The sequence below is a fragment of the Corylus avellana genome, chromosome 9, assembly GCF_965113065.1.
Source record: "Corylus avellana chromosome 9, dhCorAvel1.hap1.2, whole genome shotgun sequence".
In the NCBI taxonomy this organism is placed as follows: Eukaryota; Viridiplantae; Streptophyta; class Magnoliopsida; order Fagales; family Betulaceae; genus Corylus; species Corylus avellana.
Genome location: NC_142498.1, coordinates 11,719,403 through 11,727,247, shown reverse-complemented (window position 1 = coordinate 11,727,247; position 7,845 = coordinate 11,719,403).

Genomic DNA, 7,845 nt, shown 5'->3' with positions numbered 1-7,845 from the left:
TCCACCCATAAACCTCTCTCTGATGAGGTTAAGGTTGTCAGTATGATTAGTAAATTTGCTCCTCCCAAATGGTATTCAAAAGTTCATATCTGTATTTCTGATGAATATGCTTTTGATGTCATTGCTTTAATTGATTCAGGATCTGATTTGAATTGCATTCAGGAAGATTTTATTCCTGAAAAATTTTTTGAAACCTCAACTCAAAGATTGAATTCTGCCAGTGGAAACAAGTTGCATATCAAATATGAGCTCAGTAACATTCGTATTTGCCAAAATGATGTTCATTTTCATACTTCTGCTGTTCTTGTCAAAAACATGAAAGAAAAAGTGATTCTTGGCATGCCTTTTCTTGCTTTGCTTTATCCATTTTCTGTTGATGAAATTGGTGTTTCAACTGTTAAGTTTGGTTCTGGTATTCTATTCCAGTTTGCTTCTAAATTTGAAATTGATATTAATAGGTTGATTAATAGGTTTTCAGGACTAGAGTCTGATGAGTACCCTACTCCCATTAGGACTTTATCTTGTCTAAACACTCCCCCTAACGGTCGTGTTTTACCTTCTGGTCATACCTACAACCAGCACATGGCGCATATTATTATTACTGTTTTACTTTGCATCAAAATAATTTTAAAATTATTTTGTAATATTTTAAAGATTTTTACATCTTTATTTCTAGTCTCTTTCCTTTTGAAATTTTGCAGTGCCACCATGGCAAGCAAAAAAGATAAAGAGAAAGTTGTTTCCAAGGCTTTGACCATCAAGTCAGAGTCTTCCATTGCTCCTCCTCTACCATTTTCATCTGTTGCCTTAACCAACAGATTTACTCCTTTCAATCCTGGTTCCCAGGTTTCCTATTCTAGCACCCTAACTACTCCTTATGATCCCTTTGCAGATCCTTCCCAGAAACCATCCATTAAGTACGACAAGACGTCGGAATATATGGCCCTCCCCTATTCCCAAAATTTATTTTTTGTTGAGTTGAATCGGGTTTCCTCTTCCCTTTCCCCCGGAGATATTGTCGTCTCCTATTTTCCTCCAAATTTTCATTGGATCCCTGAACATCCTTTGAAAAATTTAGCTTATTATTCTGCTATCCTGAAACAAACAGGTTCTGTTTTCTTCAAGGCTATTCCTGACAAGATTAACCCCCAGAAAACAATTTACCACAGTGTTTATTTCAAGAAAGTTATTTCGGAAAAAGAATGGGGTAATCACCCTTCTGCTTCCAGGTCCCTTAACGGGTTTAACATTCCTTGTAATTATTATGATTACATTGATGCTCATTTTAAATTTCTACTTCATCAAACCTCGAAATTTGAACATTCTTGGTTTGTCAGTTTTGATAAAGACTTCTATGGTATCCTTCCCCTCTGGTTCGCTAGATGGTGGAATCAATTTGGTCTTCTCCCAGATATTCTCCCTCTCCAACTTGTTGATGCTTTTCAGTTGTTTAAAAACCACTTCAAGGTTGATGCTTATGGAGCTAAGTTTCCAACTAGGCTTCATTTTGTTAAAAAATTCAAGATTCCTTGGATTCTGAGATGGCAATACCACCTCTCGGAAGACAAAATTCAAAGACACTGGTATATCAAATGGTGGGATAAATGCTCACTAAATGATTCCATTGTCCTTGCTGTTAAAAACATGGCTCACGCCCCCAAGGCCCTTCCTGCCCCAAAGGCGTCTGCTCTGTCCAATTTGTTGATTCCCCCCAGTGCTTTCTCCTCTCCAAAACGAGAAAAAGAAAGTTCCCCTGCTTCCTCCCATTCAGCTTCTTCAAGTTCTTCAAAGAAGAATTCTTCCAAGAAGAAAGAAATAGTTGAAGCCCTGCTTGCTGCCCTGGAAAACTTAGACGATGATGAAGACGAGATGTCTAAACCATCCGCTGAGAAGCCCATCCAGGTTCCACCTTATTTTGAAGACTCACAAGACTACTACCCCTATCCAGGGGTCGAAGACATGTGAATGATTGGGTCCCTAACGGCCCCCCAAAAGTTCAGTTTTATCTAGCCTGTCATAATGGCTAGTTTTCTCAGGTTTTCCCAAGACTGGCTCCATAACGGCCAGATTTGTTCAGTTCGACAAGAACCAGCTCATGACGGCTGGTTTCCAAGTTTTGGTTCTCCTTGATCTTAGACGGATCACTGTTCATGGAAATCGACAAATACACGGAACCTAGGACATGGGTGTATACTCGTTTTCCATGTTGATTAACCCAAGAACTCGGTGTGGAATTCTTTTGTTACTCTTATTAAGCCCAAGACTCGTTCATCCAAATTGATTTAATTAATTAATCCATACCACATGCATATAATGGCCAATCACACACATATGAGGAATTCAAGAAAACAAGAATTAATCAAGTTAAGCAACACAATATGATTATCACAAAGGTGCCAATATTGAAATATTAAATAAACATAATTAGGGCTTCAATCTAGCCCTCCTTAAGAGTTAGTTATACATAATTAAAATAAAAGAAAAGGAAAAGGGAAAGAAAGAACCGAAAACTGCTCCTAGGAGTAGCCTCCAATTCCTCTCCCCAAAGTTGTGTCCTTGAAATTGTGTATTGAACTGTGAGGCATAGAGGTCTATTTATAGGGCTTTAGAAGTCCTTGTTACACTAGTAAACCTATAAAATTCATAGGGTTTTAGTCCTCTTACAAGTGGGACTTGGAAAACCCTAATATGGAAGGAAAGGGAGTTTGGCTGCAGCTCTTTGTTCTCCAGGGCCTGGGTGCGATCGATCGCAACCCGTGTGCGCCCGATCGCACGTCTGTGATCGAGACTCTTTTGATCTGCGCACGATCGCACCTGGCTGCTTCGCTGCTTGTCTTCTCTAGTAGTGCGCTCGATCGTAGGGAACCTGTGATCGATCGCACTGTCAGGGACTCCAACTTTTCCAAATTTCTCTCTATGAGCCCAAATCTTCTAGATTTACTTCCTTATCTTCCAAAAGCTTACAAAGCATGAAAAACACATAAAAGAACTAAAATAGCATAAATTAACAACACTTAAGAGCATCTCCAGCAGAGTAGCTAAATGGCTCATAATATGTATATTTAGCTATTATGAGCACTTTTTTGTCTTCAACAAATTAGCTCCAGAATAGGTAAACTACATATTTAACTACAGTGAATAGCTACTTATTGCTATTTACTGTAGCACAATGTTCAAATTTTTCAATATTTTTTCTCTCTTCTATCTCCCTCAACTTTTCTCTTTCTTCTCTCTTCTCTCCCTCCCTCAACGACCTCGTTCAGCACAGCCTTCCTTAGTCCTTTGGAGACTCACTTTTTCCAATAAGAAAGTTCATCTACACTCCATTTTTGTTGAGACGCCGACAATATTGGTTCCCATTGTTATCGCAATTCATTCTCATTCCTCAACATTAATTATTGAAATTGTTACTGTTTTGATGCCGTCCTTTATGCCCCCAGTGGATTTTAGACCAAGAGAGCATGACCCAAGAGGGCATGGATTTCTCGACTGCTTTGACCTAAAAGGGCATGGCTGGTAATAAAAATCATACTGAGGAGAGAATGAATTGGTTCATATAATAGATGAGAATTGGGAAATGCTTCAGATCGATGATGAACAAAGACTAGAAAAAGAAAATAATAAAGAAAGATTAAAAAAATATTTTTTTTTTTTAAAAAAATAGATAATGAAATAAAGAATTTGTTGAAGTTGGCATTAAAAAATGAGTAGCTAAGATAAGGAATTGTGCTTTTTGACTAAGTAAAATACCTCTTACTGCTGGAGATGCTCCAAGGAATTAATATACATAAGTTTAAGGGTTAAAATATGAATATTTTGGCACTTAACACACCTCCAAACTTACATATTGCTAGTCCCTTAGCAATACAAAACTAAAAACAAAATGAAAAACAGAAAACAAAAAGATAAATCCATCTTTTGTGAGATGCACGATTGCATTTAGCATATGCAACAAGCCTTTTAAACCCCAAGAAATTTCCTAGAGGACGAGTGAAGTCACGTGAGGGTTTTTCAGAAATGTTACCCACAAACATCATGCAAGAGTTCATGTTATTCAAAAATTAAAGTATCACTCAAAATCATAATTCTCATTCATTAACAAGCTTAAAAAGATAAACTCCATATCCACAATGAATCGGAATCTCAAAGTTTAATTACTTACAAAAGACATGCTAAGGCATCACAAGTTTGAAAATAATGTAAAGTGAACTAGCACTTAAATATGAAGCTTTCAATTACTTCCAATGTGCAATGTCTCAATATCTCAATGTTCACTGAAATCTCTATTAGAATGAATAACTATGGCATATATATATATATATATATATATATATATATATATATATATATATATATATATATATATATATATATATATTTGGTCAGGTTGTACAATGTTTAGTTTCTTTAAGCTTTCTAATTGACCTATGTAACGAGTGTTAAGTCAATGACTCCCGAACCAGGTGGTTTTAGGGCATTAAGTGTAAAACACCCCTAAAGACTTACTAACTCGAGTCAAAAAGGCTACGAAACCAAACTAACCATGACATTAATCAAATCAAAATTCTTCACCTTTTGACGTGAACACTCAATGCTCTGAGGCAAGAGGTCCAGCTACTTAATGAAAAGCTTATCAATGATTTATTTTTATTTTTTATTTTTTTATCACATATATATATGCTTCCACCAGATATCGGTGGTATTGTATGAAGGGAAGAAAGTCTCCCTTCTTTGTGATCTTTTCCAGATCTATGTTTTTGAGATTTGAATTAGAGATTTTCACTTGTTTCAAAAAAAAAAAAACAAATGTTGCTATAAATTAACTAAATTATTAATTGTATAAGCGTATGATATAATATTATACATAGTAAGATGATTTCTTCTTCTTCTTCTTCTTCTTCTTCAATATATATAAAATAGTCAAAACCCTTCATAGAATTGCAACATGTGACATGAATCCATACTTTTAAATAATAAACCGGTTTTTTTACTCGTAATTTTTAATAATTGAACCATTCAACTGCAAGTCTGCTCAGTTGGCTGGAAAGACTGAACCGGTTTTTAATAATTTCCTTCTTCTATTTTTGTTAATGAATTAAGTTTTTTAATACCTTGACCTTCTGATCTCTCTTTTTATGAAATCATGGTCCCACCCAGTCACCGTAAATCAAAGCACGTCTCTCTCTCTCTCTCTCTCTCTCACCACCAGAGTCACCCTATATGAGGTTGAGATTTCATTAAGTTCACAAATTCATGGTTTTGTCATGATTTTAAAATTTTTATTGTGCTTAATTAAATGATATTTTTAGCATTAAGTGACGAAATTTCACTAATTTTCCTAATATGGATTTCATTAACTTAAAAAATTTATTGTAGGATATTATTAGGCCTGGGTATCGGTTAAAACGGTCCGGTTTTGGCTCTTGTCGGTTATTAACCGATAATTTTCGGTTAAACGGTTTATTAACTGATACTGGACCAATAAGAATTTTAACCAAAATTATCGGTTATAACGGTACACGGTTAAACAGTTCGGTTAAACCAGTTAACCGTGGGCTGTATATTGATTTATTTTGTTGTGCCAAAAATAAGTTTTTTTGACTTTTGAGAGCCCAAATACTTTTTGTTGGGCTAAAATAACTTATTAAAAATGAGTTATTTTAGGGCCCAAATACTTTCTATTGGGACCCAAATATTTGTTTTTTGGGCTAAAAATTGAAGCTTTTTTATATTGATCCACCACAACTTTTTTATATATTATAAAATACATTTTTTCAAAGCAAATGGACTAATTAACATAATGAATGCTAATTAGACTAACAAAACTAGTTAATGAAAAATGCTTTCACCAAAGGCAAAGAAATCCCATCCAATGCCATCACTAAAAAAAAAAATCAAACCTACCCAAACCCAAATTAAGATAAGGTTATATAGGTATATATATAATCCCAAAACTATGCCATTTTGGCATCCCTACTTAACGGTTTATATCAGTTAAACGGTTAACCGATATGAAATTTCTAACCGGACCGAACCGAACCGATAAGTATACCGGTATAAAAAATTTAACTGATAAGGATATCGGTATATCGGTTACGGTTAATATGGATTCGATCGAAACCGGTACATGGCCGATAATCAGTAACTGGTTAATCTGTCCACCCCTAGATATTATGGTTTCACAAATTACTACTCTCCAAAATTATATGCGTTTGATTTGTATTGAACTATTATAGATATCACACATTCACACTAACAATATTAACAAGAACCAAACTAATAACCTAATAACTCAAGGAAAAGGGTAGAGATTACCTCAACAAGCAAGTTCTCCAAGAAGACTCCTCATTTTCTACCAAAAGCACACAAAATCTCACCATACTCACAAAACCAAACCAACAGAGTTTTCCCAAGCTTCAAAAGTGAGAAAACTCGAATGGGGAGTGGGGTATTTATAGGGAAAAGAGGCTGAGGGCAAAATGGAAAATTTTTGGAAAGGTGCGAGCGCTCATGTACTACAACATTGAGCGCTCGTGTATTGTAGCTCAGAGGGGTCAGAGTTGTAGGTGGCACGTGCAGGTAAAAACTAATAGTCAACAAAAGGTCAACGAGCACTCATCCTAGTCCCCACACGAGCGCTCGTGTACAGCTGCCAGGTGAGCGCTCATGTGGTCCCCCACACGAGCGTTCATCTACTGTAGCTTTAAAATTCTGAAATGCCCAAAATGGCCTTCCAAATGTTTCTAGTGACCCAAAGTCCTATTAATCTCCTAAATAAGCTGTCCTAAGCCTAATTAATTATTTGGGTCACTACAATGGGTCCCCCTGACGTGATCTCTGCACCCATGTGGACTTCACTACTTCTTTGAACCCCACCTCCTCTGCCTAACTTGCATCCATCCTAAAAGGCCTTCTTACTTTCCTCTTCTTATTTTCATTATTATTTAGAGATAGGAGCAGTGGATGGTGATCGGAACTGCGGCTGGCCAATACTTCAACATCTACTTCTGACCACACTACGCACCATTCCGTGTTTGCCACAACCCGATCTAACCTCTCTTGTGTATAACTTCCACCAAACCCGCCCATTATTCCATGTATACTTTGGGCTCTTAAAACTCAAGTCATGGAGTCTACAATCTTCTAAAGCACTTTGAAAATCTTCCATATGTCCCTCTACCCTCGATACTGCTCATTTGTTTTCCGATAATTCCACAATCTCATTAAAGTCCACCACGCATAGCCATGGTGTTGGTTGGAAATGTGATAGGTGGCGCAACAAAGCCCAGGCTTCCTTTCGCTTCTCTGTTTCTGGGTGGCCATAAAAGCCCATGAATTTCCACATAATCCCTTCCCTACTATTTGTGATGACGACATTAATACGTCGTCGGCTATAGTTTTGAATATCCACTATCACTCCATTCCTCCATGACAAAATTAGCCCACCACTACGTCCCACACTATCAACCATAAACATGTGATCATAGCCCAACTTTATTCTTAAAAAAACTACTTTTCTTATTTGTCAATTTGGTTTCCATAATAAAGACCATAGCGGGTTTCTTCTCCCTCACCAATTGGTGGAGGTTTCGAATTGTCCGAGGGTTCCCAAGCCCTCGACAGCTCCAGCTTAGGATGCTCATTGCGATTGGCAGGGCTGTGCGACAGCCTCTGGCTTATCATCACTGCACTTCTTTGAAATTGACCCACAAGCCTCTACTTGCTTCTTGTTCGAACTCTCCCCAATTCCCCCCAAGTAATGCCATGCATGTGTTCAACAAAGGCAATGATGTAATCACATAGAACAAATTCTTGATTGAGGAGGGCGGATGTGTAGTAGCCAGG